Consider the following 23,824-nt stretch of genomic DNA (forward strand, 5'->3'; position numbering starts at 1 on the left):
CTCATGTTACAAATGAAGACTCCGAGGCCCACAGAGAAGGATTGAGTTGCCCAAGACCATGAAGCAAGTTAGAGACAAAGCTGGCCCTGAAGTTCGGGTATTGCTTTCCATAATCTCACCATGATAAGGAGGGGGACATCTTCAAAGGTCCAGGAATATCCTTGTTGACCTTGCATTTGCCATGTTGCCCAGGCTGGTCTTTGCATTCAGGAAAAGCCATGCTGAATGATTAACAACTTCTTCCTTCTGGCTTGAACATCTCAGAAGAGATTCTAATCTCTAAGAATTTAGCTGTACTCGCTAATGCTGTGTCCCAAACCTATCCAAAGTTAAGACAAGATCCTCCTTGAAGAAAGCTTCCTTGGGGAAAGCCACCACTGGAGGGGACCAGAGGTGGGCTAAGAAAACCACTGCCAGTCGGACACGGTGGCTCACGCCAGCACTTTGGGAGGCCAAGGTGGGCAGATTGCCTGAAGCCCAGAATTTAAGGCCAACCTGACCAACATGGAGAAATCCCATCTCTACTAAAAATACAAAATTAGCTGAGTGTGATGATGCTCGCCTGTAATCCCAGCTACTCGGGAGGCTGAGGCAGGAGAATCGCTTGAACCCGGGAGGTGGAGGTTGTGCTGAGCCAATATCATGTCATGGCACTCCAGTTGAGGGACAAGAGTGAAACTCCATCTCAAAAAAAAAAAAAAAAAAAAAAAAAAAGGAAAGAAAAGACAACCACTACCTGTCACCATCACTCATCTGCCCAACCCTAGGTGGAGCCATCAGATGAAGCACAGAGGGGTCTACCCTGCAGAAGGTACCACTCCTCAAGTGGCAGCTATCTTTAATTTACACTTCTTGGATCCTTTCCTTTCTTTCTCTCCTCTGCTAGTTTGAGCAGCCCCATGGTATCCATCATCAGTCACAGGTTCAGGCTTTCCTGCATCACCATTCTTAAGGGCTATGCTGCTGGATTGACCCATCACTATCTAGAAACTGTCTGGAAAAGAAAATCTCATACACCTTGGCCTGGTCTTCCAGATCAGAGCCTAATCTTCCCTTTAGTCATTTTCCTTATGCCTCTTTGCCCTGAGAAAGCTCGGGAATCTGCCGCCCTCTCACCCTCTCCCCACAATTGAACAACCTTCCTAATTTAGGAACCTCAACCACTTTCTTAGGCTAGGAGGGCTCTTATTTCAGGCCATGAAAATGGGATGAAGAAAATCAGAAAGTTTTCTTAGATGAAAAAGCTCCTGGGTATCTGCTTTTAGGAAAAGGGTCCTAGAATGAACCTCAAAAAGAGCACCTAGTCCAATTCCTAGGGTGGTTTCAAACTGAGTTTTTCCTAAAAGCTTTTGCTCATACAAGTCTGCACACATGTGCACACCAACCATGTGTCTCAGATTCTGGCAGCTGGGGACCTGTCTGGGGTTTCCCACATATTTGTTGTAATTCCAGGTCTGAATCCTCAAAAGGTAGGAGACTCAGACACTCTAATACCCCCAGGAGTCTCCACATTTACAAAAGCTCCAGTCTGGATTATTTTTGGGATGCGGGGCTGGTGGTGAGACAGTCACACTCTATTGCCCAGGCTGGAGTACAGCGGTGCAATCATGGCTCACTGCAACCTCTGCCTCCTGGGCTCAAGCGATCCTCCTGCCTTAGCCTCCTGAGTAGCTGGGACTATAGGCGTGTGCTACCATGCCTGGCTAATTTTTGTATTTTTTGTAGAGATGGGATTTTGCCATGTTGCCCAGGCTGGTCTTGAACTCCTGAGCTCAAGCAATCCACCTGCCTCAGCCTCCCAAAGTGCTGGGATTACAGGTGTGAGCCACCGTGCCAGGCTTAGCCTATATTCTTGAGAGTTCAAGAAGACCCACCATTTCAAAAACTGATATCAAGATTTTTAAATGTTCTTGACTTCACCCACCCAGTTAAAAACATGTTTTCTCACGCTGTTCCCAAAATCCAATCCACAGATCTTCTTGGTCTTTTCCAAGGATAGAAGATGACCTCCCTCATTTCCAAAAGATGACTCTGGGAATAAGAATGGGCAAGGCCTAATCCCAAAGCCCTGCAGATGATGGAAAGTCTGCTATCCCTGCTATTCAGGACAAACGGGAAGAGGAAGTGAGAGCACATTCCTTCACCAGGGGCCTGACCCTGGAGGTAGAAACCTCTCACAAAGTAAGAATGGAGAAAGACTCAATGTGTTTATCGGTTTATCACATTCTAAAGATCCACAGAGAAAGATGGTAGTGACAAGATCAGAATTCAAGTTTTCAGGAATCTGCCCCAAAATTGGCCTTATCAGGGAGAGTCTCCTCTGTTTGGAAATGGTCCTGATGGAGGCAAAATTTTTTAATTTCATGGACCAATAAAAATTTCAAAAAATGAAATTTGAGGAACCAATATAAGGTTGCCAACTTTTAATTTTGCTAAATAAGGACATTTTAAAAGCCTGACTACCATCTACTCTCACCATCAGCTCTGAAAAAGGATGTTAGTAAATATTTCAGCACATCTCCTGCCCCCAAAAGATGTCTTCTAATATATTTTGCTTTCTGAAAAAAAGTGGTACATTTTCCCTATTGTTCTTATTTTACCTCAGACTGGTGAAAACTCTGTCACAGACCAAAACTTTGGAATCACTCAGCCAGAAGACGGCTCCATGTCCCTTTTAGCTTGAGCCTAAAAATTAAGACAAAGATCCTATGCTTTTGGTATTCAGACCTTTCTAGAAAACCTGAGTAGGGCAGGTATGGAAGGGAGGGGGAAATTAATACGCATACTATTCTTTACTTATATTAAAGGCACTCTGCCAATTACAAGGCATTGAACAAACGTTGGTTGTTATTTTATAAAGCAGGTGTCCAATGAGCAGCTACCACCCTACTGAAACCTCTTAAATTTCTGTGAGCCCCTGAATTTTACCATATCCTTGCCTGTTCAAATAATTCAGGGAGAATAGAGAGGAAGGCAATCTACTCCAAGTCAAGAATTATCTGAGGAAAAGTATGCCTCTGGTTCACGGTAGAGATCATCAAATTGGTAACACAACAAAGACATAGACCCAGTGATGCCATTTCAATTGCACGATGAGGGGCCCAGAGAGGACTGGTTCCATACCAGGGAGCAGTTTTCCACTCTGCCTTTCCTATCACTGCTTCTTTCTCATTACTCTGATGCAGAAAGTATGGGGGACGAACAGGTAAAGGAAAGTGCATGCATTGCTGGGCAGTGGGGTAGAGGGAGGAGCATGCAGTACTGTGGCATGTTGGATTAGGAGTTGGATTCTAATCCGCCCCTCCTGCTGACTAACCATAGCAGCATCTTTTGGCTCCAGTTTCCTCATCTATATTGTAGGAATATTTTTCCCGTCGTCCCTACAGGATTGCGGTAGACTGAGAGATCCTTGAAGGCAGATCCAGTTCTTTTCCATCTCTGTATACTCAAAATCTAGCACACTGCTTAGGGAAGAAGAGGGATCCATAAACACCTGCTAAATGGAGCTAGAATGGGAGTGTGGATATGAAAGTGCACTTGGTTTGAGCTGCAAAGCACTGCACAATTGAACAAAAGGAAGAAATTATGAGTCTGTTGGCCAAAATTATGCTCAGCAGCATCTACTAAATACATAAAGATGCTATGAATTCTTTTTGGAAGTAGGTGGTGATATAAATAAAAAAAGTTTAATCCTCATAGTTTCAAAAATAACCAGGCTGTACAACCTATTAATTATATTGCCTAATAAATGGTTGTGTGATTGCCTTCTAAACTCAACTGCACTATATGATTTCTTAGGCTTAAAATGTATTTTTGTTGCACTTTGCCCAGCCCACATCACCTCTCATACATCTCTCTCATTATATTCAGAAGTCAGTAGGTGCCGGGTGCAGAGGCTCATGCCTGTAATCCCAGCACTTTGGGAGGCAGAGGCGGGCGGATCACTTGAGGTCAGGAGATCGAGACCATCCTGGCCAACATGGTGAAACCCTGTCTCTACTAAAAATACAAAAATTAACTGGGTGTGGTGGCAGGCACCTATAATCCCAGCTACTCGGGAGGCCGAGGCAGGAGAATCACTTGAACCCAGAAAGTGGAGGTTGCAGTGAGCCGAGATCGCACCACTGCACTCTAGCCTGGGCGACAGAGCAAGACTCTGTCTCAAAAAAAAAAAAAAAAGAAGTCAGTAGGCAAATGGTGGTTTTCTCACCTATTCTGGATTATATGTACATTGAGAGTTGAGATCCCTTGCCTGGCTGCAGCTTTGGAATGTGTCACAGTTTAGGACTCCCCAATCCCTCTTTTTGTTCCTTTCCATCCACCCCATATTCTTTCTCTAACTTTCTCCACCACATTCCTCCTCCAAAGTATATCTCACCACCCCAAATCTGCTTTTCAAAAACCACCTCCAGCCTCTGGCTGTGTCCCATTGAGCCTGGGCCACCCACCATTCCTGCAAGATCCTGCCTCACAGCATGTGCTGCCCACAGGACCAGTGACTGCTCCATGGCAGCCAGGCCAGGCTGCCCACCCACCAGCCCCTGTATGAGGCAGTTCTCTGATCTCTGCTCCTTGCCACTAAGAAACACCACACAAACCCTGGGAAGACAGGGCCACATTCAGCCAACCTTACCCACCACCCACCAATCACCTGCCCTGCCCAAATTTCTGCTTTCAGGCAAAATGCCAGTTCCTCCTCCCCCTCTTCCAAGGCTTTGGCTTCCATCCTGCCCAATTCTGAGGCACTGGGAAGAAAGTGCTCCTGTCACTTGCCCCTCATAGCTTTGATCCCTTGGGTTGGTTCAAGCTAATTTCACATGGAGACCATGCTGGAATCCATACGGATTTCACCTTCCCAACAGACAGCTACAGGACTTTCAGGTAGCTTTATCAGAAATGTTCCAGGATATAAAGATAACAACAGTAGATAGACACTGGGGACTCCAAAATGGGGGAGAAAGGGATGGGGGCAGGGGTTGAAAACCAACCCATTGGGTACTATGTTCACTATTTGGGTGACGGGTTCAACAGAAGCCCAAATCTCAGCATTATGCAATATCCATGTAATGAACCTGTATGTGTACCCCACCCCCCACCATCTAAAATTTTAAAAAACAAGTGTTCTAAGCACCTACAATATCCAGGACTTACCTTAGGGGCATCAGTACTCTGGATACACATGGCTCTGTACTCATGTCTCTAAATTCCCTCTGCAGCGCCTGCCCCCAAGGGAAGAAATAGTCACCTTCTAGAAATTAGACACTTTCTTTAACTTTTTAATGAGAGACCCTGAGAAAGATGAACATTTATGCAATATTCTTATTTGCTAGGAGAGAAAGAAGGGGTAAATGGAAGGAGGAAGAGGAAGAAGAGGTAAAAGATTTGCTTCCCAACTATTAACAGAAGTACCTGCACCACACACACACTCACACACATTCACTCTCACACACTCACACTCATTCATATCTGCCTTACTGTGAAATACGCCTCTTTGCCCAACATGTGAGTTTTTCTCCTGGGTCCTCTCCACTGAAAGTTTGGCTGGCCCCGGTTCTTCCTAGCAGAGATCCCCAGGACCCTAGATTTTTACCTTCCATGCTGGACGTTAGGACCCAGTTGGGAGACGCAGGCTGCCGACTGAGAAGGAGTGAAGCAATACTTCTGATCGGAGAAAACTGCCAAGGGTGGCGGATGCAGCGCCCATGAGAAGGAAGGAGACAGGGAGAGAGCCGCGGATTCCAGAATTCCCCCAGCCTTCCAGGAAGACTCTGGTGTCAGCTCTCTCCTTGCTCCAGCACTAACTGAAAACCTAAGGAACGTCTCCCAATAAAGCTGGCTCTGAAATCTGAAACTGCAGGTTGGCAGAGTCCTATATAAACACACTCACACCCCCAGTTCCTCGGGTCTGATGGCTTACCCGCAGCCCTCGCATTCCCCTCACTCCCCACCCAGCCTGCTCCTTGGAAACATCAGACAGCCCTCTAGCTGCAGCTCCTCCTGAAACCCTAAGCCAAGCTAGCCCAGCCGAGCTGAGCCCAGAGGTGCAGGCACTGGGAGAGAGCCCTGCCAGGTGCTCTCCACTGTCTCTCCCAGCCCCAGCCCTTCCAGCAGTTCAAGTCCAGGTGCTTGAGTGGCACTCAGGATCAAGACAATAAGGGCAACAGGCGAGTCTGCAGCTTAAGAGCAGAGACTTTGAGACTTTCCCTCCATATTAGGGAATATTCTCCTAAGGATCCGATTCTAGATAACTGGGTCTGACATATATAAATTGCTAAATTCATCTTCCTCACCTCTCCCAATTTTCTACATATCCTTTTTATGGAGCTCCCCTTTCCTTTGTGTTTCCACCCATAATAGAATTTGGCCAGGTGAGACTAAGAAGGGACTATAGCAATTGTGGTAACAAACGCCTCATTCTGCAGATGAGAGAGCTGAGGCCAGAATGATGACACGGCTTGGCAAAGCCAGGGAGTGACTCCCAGCCCGATTCAGCATCTTGGAAGGTAGAAGGAAAATAAGAGGCTTAAAAGTCAGATGGGCCGGGTGGTGGCTCATGCCTGTAATCTCAACACTTTGGGAGGATTGCTTGAGGTTAGGGGTTTGAGGCTGCAGTGAGCTATGATCCTATGATCATACCATTGCACTCCAGCCTGGGTAACAGAGCGAGACCCTGTCAATCAATCATCAATCAGCCAATGTCAGTTGGAACCGTGTTTTAATACAACTAGATACTCACTTGGATCACTGACTGCAAGAAAAAAAAAATCACTTAATCTCTCTGAGCTTCGATTTCCTCATCCGTAAAATGAGGCTAAGGATCCAAACTGAGTCACAGTAAATAAGGTAACATGTATACTTAGGCACGTGGTAGGCACTCAGTAAATGCCCATTGCTCTTTCCCCTCTGCTCACCACTCCACATTACCTCCAGTCACCAGCTGACTCAAGAAGGTAATTCTAAATTGCCTGTAGTATTTACTGTTCCTCCAGGGACTGGTTCCATGTCTCTCATTCACTGTCTTTCTGTCACTCTGTTAACATCCATAGTTTACTTTGCGCAGTGCTCAGCACGTAATGCATCATTTCTGTTACGGGAAATCTTTGACCTGCAGGCTGATGTCATAGACCGATTCACACTGAAGGCTCCCTGCAGTTCTCCCTCACATCTCAACCTCCAGGCTCTGAACTTCAGTCCCATGAGCCCAACCACCTACTGAGCATTTTCCTGAGGGTAACCAGCCTGAACCTTAAACTTGGCATGCTACGATCAAATTAAGATTGACCACCCACTGACTAACGATACCATTGCGCAATCACACGACACATAAGGTCGTTTTGGTCAATGATGGACCACATATACAAAAGTGTTCCCATAGGATTATAGCATTTTTCCTGTACATTTTCTATATTTAGGTGCACACATACCACTGTGTTACAGTTGCCTACAGTATTCAGTACAGTAGCATGCTGTACAGGTTTAAGCAATAGGCTACACCATAAAGCCTACATGTGTAGTAGGCTATACCACCTAGGTTTGTGTATGTACACTTTAAATAATGTTCGCATGACAACAAACTCGCCTAAAAATGAACTTCTCAGAATGTAGCCCCAACATTAAGTAATGCACAACTGTATTGAGAAGGAACTGTCCAAGATACAGTAAATGAAGATAGTATCAATTTAGTATGATACTTCTTGGACTAAGAAATAATTTATGTTAACAACTACCAATATTATTATATTTGCCTGAAGCAGGAGTCAGCAAACTTCTTATGTAAAGGGTTAGATATATATTTCTAGCTTTGTACGCCATACAGTCCATGTTGTACTCAATGCTACCATCATAGTGCAAAAGCAGCCACCACAAGTAAACAAATGAGCAGAAACGAAAAGGCACAGATGAATGAGTGTGGCTGTGTTTCAATAAAACTCTACTTGTGGACAGTAAAATTTGAATTTCATGTGTCACAAAACATCATTATCCTTTTGATTTTTTTTCCAGCACCAAATATAAACACGATTCTTAGCTTAAGGGTCATGCCAAATTAGCTAGTGGGCTGGATTTGGCCCATGGGTCACAGTTGGCTGACCCCTGGCTTACAGCCTCTCAGGAAGGATGTAGCAGACACTGGTAACAGTGATCATCTCCAAGGAGGGAACTGGGCGTAGATCGGAGATGGATCAAGAGAGAGACTTTCACTGAATACTTTTCAGTATTGTTTGACTACTGTGCATGCATGGCTAAAAAAAAATCAATTATGAATGGGCTCCCCATCTAAGTTCACTCTTACTTCTATCAATGTCAACGTTAACTCTCCTGGTTAAGCGGGCTTATAACTGCCAGGTCAACTTTGACTCTCCTATTTCAGTCTCTCATCCCAACAGCAGTCAGATCTGAAATCCACTAGCCCAGTTCACCAAAGTGCCTCAGCCTACTACTGGCCATCTCTTACTCCCTCCCCTTCCCCCATTCCTACTACTGTCTTTACCACTCAACTGTCATTTACATACAACCTTGATCTTCAACTGACTTTTTACTCCAAAAAAATCTTTCCAAGAGACTGAAGTTCTTTAAGGATTGGACTATTTATTGCAATTCCTTGCCTTCCCTCTCGGCTCCTATACCAGTGCCTTGTACATAGTAGGAATGTAATAAATAGTTGCTTGATTGCCAATCTCTCATCCTGCTAGAAATGATTAGGAACAGAGAACAAAGATTCACCTACAATAAAAGCTGGTTCTGAGACATGCAGCAGGGAAAGAGTACACAAAAGCTCAAAGGCTTTGGGGGAAAAAAAATCGTAGTAAAGGACATTTAGGGAGAGAAAAGAGGCTCTGCTTTGGAGAAGGAAGTCAGGAAGAATGCCTCCGGTGATGGTGCGGGTGCGGGGAGGAACTTGCCCTAATTCCAATCTCTAGTGCATTAGCATAGAGTTAGGGAAACCCCTTATCCTCAGCTGGGAGATTTTGGTGATCCCAGAATGAGAGCCTCCCACATTTTGGAGGGATCTGAGCATTAAGCAATCTGCCCTCCCACCTGGTGCAGGAAAAGGCCTCTGCAACCACTATGAAAGATGATTATCCACAGGCCGCTTGAACTCCTGCAGAGACAGCACACTCACTACTTTGGAAGGTAGCCTACTCCATTGTTGAAGAGTGCTATTAGAAAGTTCTTCTGTTTCGGCCAGGCGCGGTGGCTCACACCTGTAATACTAGTACTTTGGGAGGCTGAGGCAGGCAGATCACCTGAGGTTGGGAGTTTGAGACCAGCCTGACCAACATGGAGAAACCCCGTCTCTACTAAAAATACAAAATTAGCCAGAGGCGGTGGCACATGCCTGTAATCCCAGCTACTTGGGAGGCTGAGGCAGGAGAATCGCTTGAACGTGGGAGGCAGAGGTTGTGGTGAGCCAAGATCATGCCATTGCACTCCAGCCTGGGCAAGAAGAGCGAAACTCTGTCTCAAAAAAAAAAAAAAAAAAAGAGTTCTTCTGCTTCTACTCATTGTTTCTAGTTCCAGAACTAAGCAGATTAGGGCTTCTTGAGTGTGTAACAAAAAAACTAATGATAACTGCCAAATACAATACAGTTTTCAAATATTTCTTCCTTCCAAGATGTTCAAAGGGTTTTTAAACACACAAAATCATCAACTTTTTGGAACTGAAAGTACCTTTGCTCAAAAATGTTTATTGAATGAAATTGAATATAATTCCTTTTCCTACTTTCCAACATGAAAGCCATAAGGTTATGCTCTAAAGGGAATCATTTTATTTCTTTAGAGGAGGATACTTCACAATTATCCATGGCCATGCAGGACCTAAAATCCTTAAACTCAGAAAATGCATCCTAAGATCTAAACTGAATCCCTCATGCAAAAGTGTTTCCTCTGGTCTCAGCCCATTTCTTACCCTTCCTACTGTAGGCATTAAGTTGGTGCTACATGACAAAATGCTAATGCCTAATGCTTGAGCCAGTGCCAGATAGATGCTTTATACATATCGTCTCATTGAATTCCCACAGAAACTCTGGAGGTGGAAGGTGGTATTCCCATTTTACAGCACAGGAAAACTCACGGTTAGAAGAGTTAGCTAACTTGCCCAGCATCAAACAGCTAGTCAGTGACACAGCCAAAATTCAGTTAGGTCTGCTCAGCTTCAAAACTCAGTCTTTTCCCTACAGTCCAAGACTTCCATGACAGTCGACCATCTCTGCCAACCTCACTCTGTCCCTGAAATGTGCAGACATGCTTATTTCCATCATTTCCATCAGAAGCATGGGAGAGATGAACAGGACACAGCAATCCTACTGTCCCTGTCCAGATTCCACCCTCTGGAGGTGGTCAGGCCTTCCTGGGATGGAAGAACCAAGAGCAAAACCATTCAAAGCATCCCAGAAACACTCAACGGCTGAGTGGCACCTTTCTGGCCCACAAGTGGCACACAGTCCTGTGCTTTCCCACAACCTGCCCTTGCTTGGGTCTGGCTCCAGGCCTTACTACGGGGCTGGGGTGCTCAGGACCCCATGAAGCGTGGCATTGTTTGGGCAGCACAAACACAACGTTTACCTGGGTCCTGGCACCTTTTCTCGGCAGCTCTGCTTTTGGTAAATATTTGGCTGGCTCACCCAGGAGAGGACCACAGGACCTCTTTACCCATATCCCAACAATCCCAGTTCTACAAAGATGGCCTAGAGTGTACTAGGGACAGGCACAGAAGAATCACAAACGCCAAAATGCAGCCACTTCCCAAGTCATCAGTAGAAATCAGTTTGCCTCTAGTGCACTCTCTGAGAAGCTCTGAAGCGTTTGCATCAAGACCCTTAGCCCTCTTTCTTTTTCTTTCTTTCTTTCTTTGCTTTCTTTCTTTCTTTCTTTCTTTCTTTCTTTCTTTCTTTCTCTCTCTCTCTCTCTCTCTCTCTCTCCCTTCTTTCCTTTTTTTCTTTTCCCTCCCTCCCTCCCTCCCTCCCTTCCTTCTTTCCTTCCTTATGTTGCCCAGGCCAGTCTTGAACTCCTGGCCTCAAGTGTTCCTCCCACCTCAGCTTCTCAAAGCACTGGAATTACAAGTGGGAGCCACTGTGCCCAGCCCTTAGCCCATTTCCAAAGCTCAGCTCCAAATCCCAGGATGGTTCCTGACTAATCTGTCCAGTTGGAGTTCACCATCTTAGTGACGCACTCCACAGAATAGTCAGGCCTCCCCACATGGCTCATCTTTTCAACCTAACTTACAGGGTTCTGGAAAAACACCCGGTTGTCCTGCACTCCAGGATGCCTGCCTCCAGAAACATGCACATTCCTGGGTTCATCTGGCCTCGGTGGCTCCCTAAAAATAGGGATGACTTCTCCATTTCTCAAGAGCACAAACCACAGCCAGGAGTTCAGAGCTCACATAAGATGTTACTATTGAAGAAAGAATCCGACCTTGAGGCTACTGCTTCTCTTCTCAGTCCCTGATGAGAAAATACTCTTTTTGACAGTCTATATCCCATTTTATCCCAAGGAAATCATATGATGCTCCACCTCCGTGCCCCCATCCTTAGGTGGCTGTCCTTGAGATTTTCACCTGACATTCTGCAGCTACCCACCTTTCTATCTGTCATCTCCCTGGGAGACATGGTCATTAGCAGAGAGCACCATGTAGGTGTCTAATTAAGCAAGCAGGAGTAAATGCAGAAACCCGTTCAAGCCACCCCACAGAGCATCCACCCGGGGATCCTCTTACAGGCAGCTCCCTCCCCCGAGCTTCCTGGAAAGGTCTCTATTGTTTGCCTAGAACATAGAAAAGTGTCTGATTCTGTCCTCCTACTTATCTGCTGGCACAGACTTCCTGGCCTCTGCACAACCCCAGGGGGTACTATTCCCATATAGCACAATGTGAGTGGTGCCCTCAGAATTGTGGGACACAGCAGCACTGGTGGGTGGGAAAGTGAGGGTCCCCAGATGGGGAGGGACAGGGTCTGAGGGATGTCCTCTTACCTGTCTTCTTTAGGGGTCCCAGAGCCATATCCTGCTATCCTAGTATTTTGAGATCAGGGCACAGGAAGCAAGGTGCCCTCAGATTGATGAGAAGATGCCAGAGGCAGAGGTGGGCAGTGTGAGTGGTTCAGCCACTCCTCTCACCTGTGTCTCGGAGTCCTGTTGTCCGCACTATAGCTCACCTGTTCCTGTTTCACCCTTCAAATGGAATGTTCCACTTCCCCTGTGAGCCTGGGGAGATAAATAAATTCCCTGTTCTAGAAACGGTTTCTTCTTTGAGACTGAAGTCTCTGGAATTTCATCCAATATTTCTGCAGATGATAATTGAGTGACTGGGCCAACAGCGAATGCAGAGAAGGATCCTGGAAGGACAAGACTGATCCTAACTGGCCACCCCTCCCCCTGGCCCGGGGATGATCTAACCAAGGAGACTGGAGGGGAATAGACAGACACCTGCTGCCTCTGTAGCTGCTGGCCAACCTCATTCTCAGATGTCAGATGGGTACCCCAACCAAGCTGGGGCAAGAAATAGCAGAACCCTCCTTAACTTCTTCTCCTGTGCCTTTCCTTGAGTCAAGCTTGTCTTTCTTCTAGGCCCTTATCTCCTTGCCTCAGAGACTTTTATCCACTTCATCTCTCACCCCCACAATGGCGCAGGGGCAGTAGAAATGCTGGTATGGATGCTCCCAAGCTTTGCACGGGGACAGCATGTATGCTGGTATTGGGGAGGAGGGAATACCTCAGGGACAGATCCAGGTCTTCTAATTCCACAGGGGCTTCAATGACCCCCAAACCCAACCCCTAGAGGTATCAATGCAGGCCTCAGTGCTCTCACGTGCCCCAGAGCTCTGCCAGCTTGGCTCGGAACCCTGGCACACACTCTTGCACCACACCAAGATATGTGGGTTCTCTCTGGAAGAAATGGGAGAATGACAGCCCTGTCCAGCTGTTTTCCAATTCCTGTGAGACAAACTGGACTTTGATTACGGCAGGAATGATTTAGGTTAGATACTAAGAATCATTTGAAATGGGTGATAAGAGGACATTTAGGACTCTGCCCTGGGCCTTTAAAATTAAAGCCAATTTCCCCTCCACTGGCTATGGCTCAATGCCTGTTTCATCATGTGACTCTCCTGCTCAGAAATCCTCAGTGGTCATCCCTCCCCTGCCTGCTACATAAGGGTCCACCTCCACGGCTTTGCATCCAAGGCCCACTGCAGCACGTCCCCACTCATCTTTCAAATGTCATATTCTATGGCTCCATGTGTAAGTTTTCTAGTTCAACCTGACTGAACTTTGCAATATTTCCCCGAAAGGCCTTAGGCATTCCTGCTGTGGCGGTGTCATTCCCCTTCCCTCTCCCCCAGATGCCTGTTAAATCCAAATCTCCCAGGGGAAGGCAGGTGGACACCATGTTAAGGCTGAGCTCAAATGCCACCTCTTCCAGAAGGCCCCAGTTAAACACCCTCAGCCCACAGAAAACCCCCTCTGCCGTGAAGTTGTAGGCATATGTTAGCCAGTCATTCCCTAGAAATGTCCTGAGCATGACAGTGCTAGAGACTGAGCCGAGATATGGTCCCCACCTTCAAGGAAACCCTAATCTAGAGAGTGGATACAGATAAAAGCAAACCAACAAAACCATCCTCGATCAGAGGCAGCCTGGGATGAGGGCAGTGTGAGTGAGGAGCCGGGGAGGTGCCCAGGGGAGGCTGCAGCATGGAGATGACAGCATGAGAGGACAAGGCCAGGTGTTTTAGAGGAAGTCACAGGAAGGAGACGGGAGATTACTGGGGTCCCTGGACTAGGTCAAGGTTCATGTTGGGAAGTAACAACAATTCTATAAACGTTTACTGTGTGTTTACTATGGACACTGTGGGAATGCTTCCTATTTATGAGCTTGCTTATTCCTCATAACTAAATGAAGCTGGACAGGTATTTGGGGCCAGACTGTGGAGTCCCACGATGCATGTAATGCAATGCATGAAGTGGCTCCAGCTCAATAAATATTTTCTCATTGATCAATGGATAAATGATGTTTGAAGGCTCACTCCCAGTGGGAGGAAGCTAGAATTCTTCAGGAGCAACTAAAGCTCTGAAAAATATTTTTCTAACTTTTTAAACTATTAAAAGAAACACCGGCACTGACAAGGGGAGGAGAGGCCCTGGTTGGATAAGAACCTGACTTTCTTGATACAGGATGTGGAGAGTGGGTGTGAGAGCACTCTCTGTGCCCACAAGAAACCCAAGTAGGCTCAGGGAGACAGCTGCCGGGGAAGACAGCTGCAGGCTGCTCAGAATAGGGACATGGGAGAAATGCTTTCAATGGGTGAGTCCAGGGGTACCCAACCCCTTGTTCCCAGTGCCTTTGCAGGATATGTGGGGGTAGGGTTCACTCAGCACCACCCAGAGCTGGCAGAGCCTCCGAAGCTGAGCGTGCCCTGCCTCCCCACTCATTGGCACAGTGACTTGGCTAACTCATTCCAGAGAGATGGAGGTCCTTCTAAAAGGTCACAGTTTCCCTCAGTTTCCATCTTTTCTGGTCTCCCAGTCTTTGATTTAACTTTTATCTGGCCAACTGGAATTTAAGCCCATTCCCTACTGGAGAGCTCAATACAGGTATCAAACTTACCCATTTGAACCCATTCCCCACTAGGGAAATCAATAAAGATGTCAGCTCATTCCTCTTTCCTTTGGCATCTGTGTTAGGATATCCCAGGGTGGGACTCAATCACCCTACTGGTGTTTTACCAGCGGGAACTAGGGCTGAAGAACAGAGGAGCCAGAAGATGAACCCCAGACAGATAAAGCGGCCTCTTCGTATCCACTCCTTAAACGTCTCCAAGGCTAATCACATAATCTACCACACCATCTGTAGCTGAAATGACCAGAACCGGACGTCTGGAGGTGCCTTGCAGTCTCCTCCAGCCTGGACCAAATCACTGAGCATCTCTCGGCCTCTTTTCCCCACCTGTAGAATGGAATGGAACCTATGCTCACCAAATTCAGCTCTTTTGAGCATAAAATAACTTGGTAAATATAAAAATGCTCAAAAGGTTAAACCAAAAAGTTAAGCATAGAGTACTGCTGATAGAATACCAATCCAGGCCTACAGAGGCCCTCAGGGACAGCAAGCAGCCCTGGGTCCTAGCTCCAGGCAGGGGCTCCAGCTTGGAAGGTCTTTCCTGATTTGAGTCTGGGAAGAGATAAGATAACAATCAGTGATGTTGTTCCAGCAGCTAGGCCTCTTCTGAGAGTTTATCAGTAGAATCTGCCCGACCAGGAACGCAAGCCCGGCCCCACCTGTAGCCTTCACCTCCTCAGCCAGCGCTGAGGGTCTAGGCCTATTTTCTTTAGAACCTCACATCTGGGAACAGGAGGCACCTTCTCATCCATCTCAGAGCTCCACCAACACTCCCGGCTAGATCCCCACCCACCTTTGAACACAGGCCACATGGAGGAAGTCTGCCATTTCTTTCTCCTCAGAAGTTTTCCTCTAACTACCCCGTCTTACAGACAGTGTCTTTCAAACTGTGGCTTTGGAATCATCAGTGAGTTGGGAATTCAGATTAGTAAACATAATCCAAATTGGCACATGGGAGAAATGCATTTTTAATAATTGAATGGAACAGAACAGAACATAGGGTATACTGCACTTGGTAAGAATAAGTATTATTTTGGGACACTTTTGTTAAAACACACACACAATATAAGAATCCTGGCTCAGCCACTTAATCTTTCTATGCTTCCATTTCTTCATTTTAAAATGAGGACGATAACAGTATCCACCTCATATCGTTGTTGTGAGGACTGTAATAATTGATATTCATGGAGCATTTGGAAAAGTACTTTACACAAGTGCTATATAAAAGTGTTATTTCATACACTTATACACACAGGAGTGCAAGTGTGTGTACATGTGCGTGCATGAGTATCTTTGCTTACAAGGTAAATATTCTTCTGTAGGGTAGAGAAAAAACTGAAAGTCACTATGTGGGAGAAGCTAAGAAGTGTCTCTCCAAAGACAATCTGTTCTTGGAGCCCAATTCCCAGGGCTCGGGAGATTCCACAGGTGTCTGCCCTGGCTTTAGAGAAGGAGACAGAGGTGACTGGAGGAGCAGTGGCTGGACAGAGCGTGTAGAGGATCTGAGAGCACAGGACCAAGTGCTTCAAATTGACTCATTTACTCCGCATGAAATTCAGTGGGGTAGGTACTATTATTACCCCTGCTGTACAAGTGAGGAAACTGAACCACAGAGAGGTTAAGTTGCCACACAGCTAGGAAGTAGCAGGGCCTGGATTTGAACTCTGTCTCCAAAGTCTGGACTTGGAACCACTGAACTACAGCATCTGTTTCACTTTGCAGCCAACTTCTTGCACAGCAGGGGAAGGCTGGCCCTCAGAGGTTTTGGCCACTGAGGAGCTGACCTTGTCTGAGAGAGGGGTGGCTTCATAAGGGTGTCCTCATAGGCACTCGCCTCAAATCCAAGCAAGTTAATGTTCAAGTGCTTTGAACTCAGGAAGCAATAACTCCAGGGTCCCACTATAAAGTCCAGAGCTTTCTACTACAATAGCTGGTGATAATAAACTCGGTTAACAGGGCTCATAACCATATAATGCATTAAGTACTTGTTTAATTTGAACAGTATAAAGCTGACCAGATGACATTACATCTCTCCCACACCTTTTATTCTGGAAGACTCGGGTTCTTTCTGAGCATGTCTCATTTCATTTTCTCCATGGTCCAGAGGTGTTAGGAGGGGAAGATTCTCTGACTTGCCAGAGGCCACTCTATGAGTGAGCCTGCAGTGCAGAGACGGAAGGTTTCTGGTCCGGTAAATGCGAGAACAGAAAATCAGGTAATCTCCATCTCCAAGTTCCTGTGGTCCCTAGCTTTCTCAGTCTGCCCTTGCTTCCTTCCCATCTTGATAACCATGCAAAGTCACCCGAAAACAAGGTACTCGGTTCATCTCTAGAACTGACCCTGTGCCACATCAACCCAGTAGATACTTCCGGTGGGAAGGAAAGAGGAGAAAGAAGACAAGAGTGGGCTGTAACTGTGGAATCACTCTCCTTTCCCCCGTGAGGCGCCCACAGTCCTTTCCTGTGCTATGCAACATTTCATAACACCGGGAGCAGGAGGAGGAGCAGGCTGTCAGTCTTACAGACTGTTTCCTCCAAAATTCCGTGTCCCAATCGCTGTCCTTACAAATGAGAGCTGGCTAACTATCTCCTCATACTGGGCACAACTCAAGATGTTTCATATCTTTCCATTCTGTGGTAAGCCCCAAACATACATTATTTTTTTAATAACTGAGGAAATTGAGATCAAGAGACATTAAGAGACTTACCCATTGTCACACTGTGTGAACGTAAGCGAGGGAGGGTCCCAGTAAGGTGGGCTTCTTTTAGAGCTAGTAGGCACTTCTAGTCCCCTGTCCCCACCCAACAGGAGTGGTCCCTCCCTCCTGTGCACTTTGTCTGTAAGTCAGACGCAGGTATTTCTGAGTCACGCCTGTTGTCCTGCATTGCAGTCATTTGTTTACATGTCTGTCTCCCCCACAGCATTCTGAGTTCCTTGAGGGCAGTGGCCGTGTCTTACTCATCTTTGCATTCCTGGTATCTGACATATAAACATTTCTCAATAAATATTTGGGGAAGAAAGGGAGGAAAGGGAGGACAGAAGGGAGACATACAGAGGGAGGAAAGAGACAAGGGAGAAAGAGGTAGGGTGGGTGGGGATGAGGAGGGAGGGAGGAAGAGTGGGTGCGTGGATACCAGGAGCTCATGGTCATCTCAAGCCAGTGCAACTGAATCCTGGTACACCACCCTCTGCGGGTCTAATTCTAACAGGGATGAGTGGAACAGGCTGTCTTCCTAGAGTCCCCCCGGGATGTAACTAGAGAGCACTAGTAGCAGAGTGGCCTTTCAGCCACCAAGGGGCCAGGAAGCCACAGGACTTCAGACACTGCTGCCCCATCCTCCTTATTCTCTCCTTTACCACCACAAAGAACGGAACAAAGAACCAGCTGCCTCTTCCCTGGGGGAGTGCTGTGCTCCACCACCCCTTCATGCCTCCATGCCCACCCATTTAATGGAGGCTCGGTGCTGTCTTGGGTGATGGAAGCGGATTTAGGAGGATGGCGGCATGCAATGTACACTGGGTAGACCCCTCCACTTGACTCCCAACCCCTGAGGGAGGGGTGAGCATGGGGGGTGCTTCTCAGGTGGGGAGCTGGTGCCAGCAGTGCCCTGAGGAAGGAGCCATGCCCTCCATCTGGATTCACCATACCCACGGCTCAGTTCCCCAGGAGACTGAGGGTGGGAGGGAGCAGTGGCTTCTATAGGAAGGGGCTCTGAGCAGGCTTGGTGCCTGCATGACGCAGGGAAACAACTAGAAACCATAACTTAGCAACTTGGCTTCTCTCTGGAATTTCCCTGGGGCAAAGAAATAGGGAAACTTTCTGGTCAGTCCTGTTTATACGGAGCCCCTCTAGGGCCCCACAGCTCCTCCTTCTTTTCTGGAAAGTGCTGGGACCCCTATCTCTCCCCACATGGCTATTGCTCATACGTCAACTGCTCCCTCCACGTGCTCTGTGGAGACCTCTTGTATGCACGGCACACTGAGCTGGCCTGCGGCACTCTTGGAGCTCATCTCTAGAGTATGTGTGTGTACAATGGGGAGTGGGCAGAGGGGTTCTTAGCCTTCCCCCAAAAAACTCAGAATAATTCCATTACATTCGGCAAAGCCTGCCTGATCTCTTTTGAAAAACATGTTCTCAAGCCAAGTCTGGTGCGTGCCAGGCAGCCCAGCACCTGGAAATGAAGCAGGAGGCTATTTCCAAGGGATCTTGTAGCTTCTTCTTTGTGCCAAAGAAGGGGGAGGATGGTGAAGGGGGAGGTCCGGGCTCAATCACAGTAGACCCTTTAAATGGACAAAGCTGTTGTTTCGGGTCAGAATATGGAGTAGGGTTACCCAGAGGCCATGGCTGCCCACAAGGATGGTAGAGGGAGTCAAGCAACATCATCAGGACAGTCCACTACATAAAGCACCGCTCAGGGGAAGCCAGAGGGGCTGAACTCTCATTCTGACCTCACAGCTAATATGCTGTGCACCCTCAGGCAGGTCACAAGCCTCTCTGATCCTCAGAATCCTGAGGATCTGCACATGACCATAAGGATGGGAGCAAGGAGAGGAAAGGAAGCAAATTGATTGTGCCCCATGTTTGCTTATAACTTGTAAAGGATTAAGTTCAGCCTCCTGCATAGGGCTGTCAAGGCTTTTCACAAGCTGGCCCACCTTCCAGCCTCCCATACTGCCCCGCTGCAGTGCGCTCTGTGCTCCAGCCTCCGACTCTGCTAATCTAGTTCCGGTGCCCGTGCTTCCTCCTGCATCTCAGCCTCTGTGCATGCTGTTTCTTCTGCTGGAACCTCAAACCTTCCAGCCTACCCTTCCCATACTTTAAGTTTCAACCTAACCTGACCCTACAACCACTTCTTACTTCCACCCAGGCAGTCTTCCTCCCTCTGTGTTTGCAAACCACTCTATGCATCTAATCTTACTTTTCTTCATCCTTTGTTTACATGTGTGTCTCCGCTGCTAGACTGTGAAACTGAAAGGACAAGGACCATGTCAAATGCATCTTTCATTCAATAAGCATTTAATAAATGTCTGCTGTGTGTCTGCCAGAATACAAAGGAGAAAAGGGCAGGCTCACAGTCTGCTGGCCCAGTGCTTAAGGCAGTGCAGGCCCGAGTGGGCCCAGCCTGCTGCTGAATCAGGAAAGGCAGGCCCAGGAGCTGCCCCTGGGGCTCTGGCAGGGCATGCTCTGCCTTCTCTCCCTTAGCAGGAGACTAAAAAATATTGAGAATAAACTAAAAACATAAACCACCACCACTTGTGGAGCAGTTTATCATGTGCTATGTAGCCACTGTTCTCTATACTTTAGCTAGTCCTCAAATTAACTCTCTGGCAAAAGGCTTTGTTACTCTGACTTCATATATGAGAAAAGTGGCGCCCAGAGAGGTTAGGAAGCTTTCTTAATGTCACACAGCAGTCAGCAGAGCTTGCACAGGCCCTCAGGTCCGTCTGAACCCGCACCCTACACATACCCCTTTAGTCTCATGCTGTCCAATTTAACACACTAACAATGAGTGCCTATTTGTGCCCAGACTTCTTGTTTAAAGGAAGGAAATGATGATCGATTCACCTCAAGGCTGTAAACTGGATGACTTTAGTCCTAGCTGCCCTGGCATCCTTCTGGAAGTTCTCTGTGCCCTTGCTTTCCACCACAACAGAAGTTCCCAGGACTCGTAATGAGCCACACCAGCTCCCTGGCATGACTTGGGAAGCCAGTGGGGTCACACAGCAAACTGGTGCCATCCAGCTTTCGCCACCTTCAAAGTGCAGTTAGTGGACGATAGAAGCTGGCTGCTTAGCAGGTGGTCTCAGGCAGTCCCAGGCCTCCACAGCTTCAACCACTGTCACTATTATCCAGAGCTATCAGCCAGTGGGATTCTTTCCCTAATGGGCAGGCAGCAGATAATAGGCCTCCTGTGGTCTACTCCCTACCAACCAGAATCACACTCCTCACACATGCTCCTCCACATTCCCCCAACCAAGCATTTACTCTCTCAAATCCCAGCTGTGGCTACTGAGCATGTAAACTCCTATCCTACTCCTTTTATTCTGGGGACTGCTCTTCCCACCCCAATCAAGCTAACTGGCCCTATGTGTTTTGCAAATTCCCTTCCTGTCCCAAGGAGTGTCATTCTATGGATGCAAGGTCTTCCCATCCTAAATCTAAATCATCTCTCCCAGGAAACCCTCCCTGAAAGACCATGCCCAAACCTGAGGAAAATTCCCTTTGCTTTGAATTTCCTTGGAACTTAATGCCTTCCCCGCTTTTACATTGGTTGGAGCCCTTTATGTCACATTTATTCACTTGACAAACATTTGCTAAGGGTCTACAGCTATGTGGCAGGCATTAACTGTGTATCTACTATGTGCCACAGCGCACCATGCTGGGCCCTGACACTCAGTGCCCTCCGGGAGCTTGCACTCATGTTAATTATCTTCAGAGTCTTGCCTGGGGGAGGCCCTCCTCTGCACTTAGATGGGGCAGTCTCCCAAGGACTGTCCTCTCTTTGCTCCATCCTAGCACCTGACATTTAATAGGTCTTTTGCATCGTTATCTCATCTTATCTCCACAGCACCCCTCAAGGTAGGATGGAGACACTGAGGCTCAGAAAAGATGAAGCGACCTGTCCAATAGCTTCCAGCTGGTTACCAGCTGAATCATCAATAGAAATTCAGGTCCTCTGACTCCCAAGGCAAGTAGCCTTTGCCCCACAACATGCAGACCAGGATCACTGAGAGCTAGATGTGACCAAAGTGATGACTTCTCAACTGCTGTCCCAGCCAAATGGACATTTCGGAAGAAAGAAAGCTAATGTGAAATTAGAGAGCATTATAAACTGCTTGTGTAACTGGAAAGTTTCAACAAGGTTGTGCTTGTATTCCTGGTGCATAATAGGTGCTCAGTATGTATTTGTCAAATGAATAAACAGCTTACTAGAGAGGTAAATGGCAGAGGGTGTAAGCTACCTAGTATTAAAATAATAGCTATTTATTGAGTGCATACTTGTGTGAGGAATAATTCTAAATGCAACTCATCTGATCTTCACAACAGCCTTTTGAGATGGTTATTGTTCTGACCTCTCTTTTAGGATGAGGAACCTGAGACAAAATCAGGTTAAATATCCTGCCTGAGGATGGAGTGGCAGGACTTGGAAAGAACCTGGGCAGACTGATTCCAGAGCTGTGCTCTTCAAGTTAGCCCAGTACAGTTCATCCATGAGATCACTCATTTCTAATTACAAGCATGCTGAATGAGTGCTGAGTGAGACCTGAAGTAACACTTCTGTCCTGGGCCCCAGGGTTCTGCCTGAGTCTGCATGAGTCACTCCTAGAGACAATGAGGTACAATAAAAGTGCAGCCGGTAGGGATGTGTTTCAGCCACAGGAGGACTTCAGGAGCCCTCTTTGGGGCCCACATCCCAGAATCCTGCTGTGACCCGTGGGCCAGTCCTGCAAAGGGCAGTTCTTTGCTCTGACTTTGATTGCCAGGCATCCCTGGTAAGAGTCAGGGCTATGGATTGTGAAGGGATTTTGAAGATGGAAGGAAATTTTTAGTATCTCAAAGGCTGAAGTAGAAGATAGAATAGGGTTTGTCACTGGGGACAAAGACATGCTGAAAAGATTTATAAATAGGATAAAGAAAGGGGCCTCAATGAATAAGCCCTTTATGGGATAGGATACGAAGGGCAGGACTGGGCAATAGGAAACTCCAGTTCTGGCTACTTTGCGGTCCCCATTAGAGAGGCAGCTCATGCTGAGACAGAAATGTCTCACCATCAATAAGACAAGGAAAGGAACCAAATGAAGAGAACTTAGAAACAGTTTTCTCTGAGGTTGAGTTTCTCTGACAAAGTCTTATCTGGGAGGGATACAATTCAGAAGAAATGAGTGAAAGTGGAGAGACTATTCCAGAAGTCACAAAAGCTGAAGGCTTTAAGTCTAAAGGTGCTGAATTGGAAGTCGATTTGGATCCTGGTGTTTTTATCTGACCTGAGGCCAACAGCTTACTAAACCTTCCATAGACATCAGTTTCTCCATTCATTAAAAGGGTATTGTGTCACCTGTTTGTGTCTTTGTCCTTTGGCTTAGGGACTGTGTTGGGTAAAGGAGACTGGAGATCACACGATGCCTGAGTTACTTAGAAGAGAGGAGATGCAGGAATACAGAATTTGATCAGAGCTTTCAGCAAGGGAGAGGCAGAAGTCACCTCCACACTGTACTTCAGTTACACCAGTCGCATTTAGAGAGATGCAACTATTTTGATTGTCTTAGCGCTCCTGAGAGATAGGAAAGTCTAGTGCCAGGCACCTTGGGTAGGCAACGTTTCTTCCCAGTTATCTACAAGTTCAGCTTTCTGGGGTCAGCCCATTGAAAATGAATATCAGTAAGAAATGTTTCCTGCAATTAAAGCAATAAAGAGAAATGCAAACTGGGTTTAGAGGGCTGGCAGGGGGAGAATCCCTAGGGACATGGTGGTCAACTATCCCAGTTTGCCCAGGACTTTCAGTGCTCAAATTGGGAGAATCTCAGGCACACTGGGACAAATTGGTTGCCCTGCCAAAGAACTCACATAAATAAATCTCTGGTTTGACAAAGAACCAATGGGCACCACACGAGATCTTCATGCTCAGAAATATTGAGAGCTCAGGTCCCAGGTCTAGGAGCCTGAATGCCCAGCTGCCTGCTTGGTGAGCCCTCAGCATGCATGTCACTGTGGGCAAGTCCCTGCCTCACTGGGCTTTGGTTCCTCTATAAGATCTGGATGGGTTTTCCTTCCTATCTGGAAGACAAAATCCTATTAGAAACTTCTAAAGGTGCTCAGGACCCTGAGCCCTGAGAAACTTCCTTACTGGTAGCTTCTTAGAGTAGCCTGTGAACAAACGCAGGAGGCCTTGGTGCAAGACTCTAGTCTGCCTGTCCCTAAGGTCACTTAGTTCTGCAAAGATCTCAGGGCCCAGGTGAACAAGGGGTGGAAGGTCAGCATGGGGAGAAGTAGTAGCTACCGTTTCCAGGCTGCCAATGCCAAGCACCGCTGGGCTGCCATTAACATATAGACTGGGCTGAACACAAAGGGGGCAGAGTCCCTCTGCCCGCAGCGAGCCCCATTCCTCACCCTGCCCAGCCCCCTCATCCAGCACAGTGAGCCATGCGTCCCCTGGCTTGAGTCCACTTAATTTTCTCCTAAGCTGCTTTGTGAGGCAGGCTCTGAGCACTCCA

The 23,824-nt window shown here is 47.1% G+C and overlaps 1 protein-coding gene across 24 annotated transcripts in view; it reads right to left on the bottom strand.

The window, feature by feature from the left end:
• Nucleotides 1-23,824, bottom strand: part of LOC105484792 (pleckstrin homology domain containing A6) — a 156,997-nt gene that overhangs the window by 82,314 nt on the left and 50,859 nt on the right. The window contains exon 2 of one of the 24 annotated variants that reach the window (XM_011746755.2): nt 12,115-12,201. The exons of 21 other annotated variants lie outside the window; for them this stretch is intronic. The gene's annotated coding sequence lies outside the window, so the exon portion shown is untranslated. Of the gene's footprint in view, nt 1-5,590; nt 5,924-11,970; nt 12,095-12,114; nt 12,202-23,824 lie in introns of those variants that run through there. 2 more of the 24 variants (XM_011746758.2, XM_011746753.3) reach the window with 2 other exon arrangements.

The sequence above is a fragment of the Macaca nemestrina genome, chromosome 1 (assembly GCF_043159975.1).
Source record: "Macaca nemestrina isolate mMacNem1 chromosome 1, mMacNem.hap1, whole genome shotgun sequence".
Classification (NCBI taxonomy): domain Eukaryota; kingdom Metazoa; phylum Chordata; class Mammalia; order Primates; family Cercopithecidae; genus Macaca; species Macaca nemestrina.